The sequence below is a fragment of the Budorcas taxicolor genome, chromosome 5, assembly GCF_023091745.1.
Source record: "Budorcas taxicolor isolate Tak-1 chromosome 5, Takin1.1, whole genome shotgun sequence".
Lineage (NCBI taxonomy): Eukaryota > Metazoa > Chordata > Mammalia > Artiodactyla > Bovidae > Budorcas > Budorcas taxicolor.
Window position 1 is genome coordinate 148449922 of NC_068914.1, and position 2775 is coordinate 148452696.

The 2775-nt window shown below is 47.5% G+C and overlaps 1 non-coding gene across 1 annotated transcript; it reads left to right on the forward strand.

The window, feature by feature from the left end:
• Nucleotides 1-2043: 2043 nt before the first annotated feature.
• Nucleotides 2044-2115, forward strand: TRNAS-GGA (transfer RNA serine (anticodon GGA)). The gene has a single exon. It is a non-coding gene; the product is annotated as a tRNA-Ser (tRNA).
• The last annotated feature ends 660 nt before the right edge of the window (nt 2116-2775 follow it).

Here is a 2775-nt window from a genome sequence, read left to right on the forward strand (position 1 = left end):
AATACGTCTTACTGTTGTACATAACATCTTGGAATCCAGCCTCTCTTCCTGAGCTGGGCTATCTCCTATTTGTCTTCCACATCTCCTAAGCAGAGCTGAATGGAGAGCTTGGAGATAGGACAGAAGGAAGGGCACCTTGACATGGGTCCCTGCAGCCAGGCCATTCACAGCAGGCTGCTCCTCTCATACCAGGTTCAAGGCCTTTTCTGAGGACAGGAAAAAATACAGAAGTTATCATGCTTATGCTGGCTGGATCCGATTCCTGGAAGCCACACAATTAAGGTGGACTCTTTACATACTGCCAACTGCATTGCTTCATCTCTCTTGGAATTTCGGCAAATGACAACCTTTCTCCGGGAAGCCTTCCTGTCTCAATTCTACCCATTTTGTAAACCATTCACAAAGTTTCTAACTCAGTAAATCACCTTTACCATATTCTCTCCTCTCCTTCAATCCCTCTCCCTACCTGAATCTATTACATCATAATTAATTATGGGTGATCAGCCATTATGTGTGTAATTTGGATATGCCTTGGAAGGACTCTAAGCTGCCACGTAACAAATAAATGGCATGAGATTTTTAAAGCTGTCCATCCATCTTACCTCCAAGGCTTCACCTTGAAGGTTTCATTCTACTCTACTTAAGGCTTTTCTCATAATTGGCCTCTAGTTCTTTTCTTCTGGACACTCCTTATACTATGTGTGAATCTGACTACACAGTCAGCCTGGGTGTCCCTCGGAGGGCAGGAGCCACATGAATCATCTTAGCATCCAATCTTTGCTCCTTCCCACCTACCACTTCTGATATTCACACATTTGGTACTGATATGCAGATGACACCACCCTTATGGCAGAAAGTGAAGAGGAGCTAAAAAGCCTCTTGATGAAAGTGAAAGTGGAGAGTGAAAACGTTGGCTTAAAGCTCAACATTCAGAAAACGAAGATCATGGCATCTGGTCCCATCACTTCATGGAAAATAGATGGGGAAACAGTGGAAACAGTGTCAGACTTTATTTTTGGGGGCTCCAAAATCACTGCAGATGGTGACTGCAGCCATGAAATTAAAAGACCCTTACTCCTTGGAAGAAAAGGTATGACCAACCTAGATAGTATATTCAAAAGCAGAGACATTACTTTGCCGACTAAGGTCCATCTAGTCAAAGCTATGTTTTTTCCAGTGGTCATGTATGGATGTGAGAGTTGGACTGTGAAGAAGGCTGAGCAGCGAAGAATTGATGCTTTTGAACTGTGGTGTTGGAGAAGACTCTTGAGGGTCCCTTGGACTGCAAGGAGGTCCAACCAGTCCATTGTGAAGGAGATCAACCCTGGGATTTCTTTGGAAGGAATGATGCTAAAGCTGAAGCTCCAGTACTTTGGCCACCTCATGCGAAGAGTTGACCCATTGGAAAAGACTCTGATGCTGGGAGGGAAGGGGACGACCGAGGATGAGATGGCTGGATGGCATCATTGACTCGATGGACGTGAGTCTGAGTGAACTCTGGGAGATGGTGATGGACAGGGAGGCCTGGCATGCTGCGATTCATGGGGTCGCAAAGAGTCGGACACGACTGAGCGACAGAACTGAACTGAACTGAAATACAACTTACATAATACTTACTGCACTAGTAGGCACTAGAGTTAGAGTTTACAGAGTTTATAATTAAACTCTAATTTTATAGAGTTTAACTAGAGTTTATCATTCTCAAGGGAACAAGGTTTAGGGGGTCTTAGTGTGCTAATGGGCTTCCCAGGTGACTCAGTGGGTAAAGAAATTGCCTACAATGCAGGAGACCCCAGACATATGTTTTCTGTTTCCATGTTGGGATGATCCCCTGAAGAAGGGCATGGCAACCCACTTCAGTATTCTTGCCTGGAGAATCCCATGGACAGAGGAGGCTGGCGGGCTATAGCCCCTAGGTCACAGAGTCAGCCATGACTGAAATGACTGAACACATAACTCTCAAGAAAAATTTCTTAACTAGCATGCGTGGGCATGCTCAATCATTTCAGCTGTGTCTAACTTTTTGCCACCCTATAGGCCACTTCCCTGGTGGCTCAGAGGTTAAAGCGTCTGCCTGGAATGCAGGAGACCCGGGTTTGATCCCTGGGTTGGGAAGATCCCCTGGAGAAGGAAATGGCAACCCACTCCAGTATTCTTGCCTGGAGAATCCCATGGAGGGAGGAGCCTGGTAGGCTACAGTCCATGGGGTCGCAAAGAGTCGGACACGACTGAGTGACTTTACTTACTTACTTACTTACTTATAGACCACAGCCCATCACGCTCCTCTGTCCATGGGAGTCTCCAAGCAAGCATAGTAGAGTGGGTTGCCGAGCCCTTCTCCCGGGGATCTTCCTGACCCAGGGATTGAACCCCCATCTCTGGCATTGCAGGCAAATTCTTTACTGCTGAGCCATCAGGGAAGCCCCTGCTAATCAACACCACTGAGCATTCAATGTCCTCACCAAGTGGAACTGTCAGGGGTCTGATGGTGAGCACTGAGGTGTGACAGAGGATGTGGTTGCCAGAGTACAGTCTCTGCTCCCTTTAGGTGATGGTGGAGCCTCACCCCCACATGTAATCACAGAGCCCCGCCCCCACATGTGATCACACAGCTCTGCCCCCACATGTGATCACAGAGCCCCGCCCCAACATGTGATTACAGAGCCCCACCCCCACATGTGATCACAGAGCTCTGCCCCCACATGTGGTCCCAAGCTTCCTCCAGCCCTTATTTTCTGCGGACTTCAGGTTCCTCATCGATAAAGTGTTGCTATC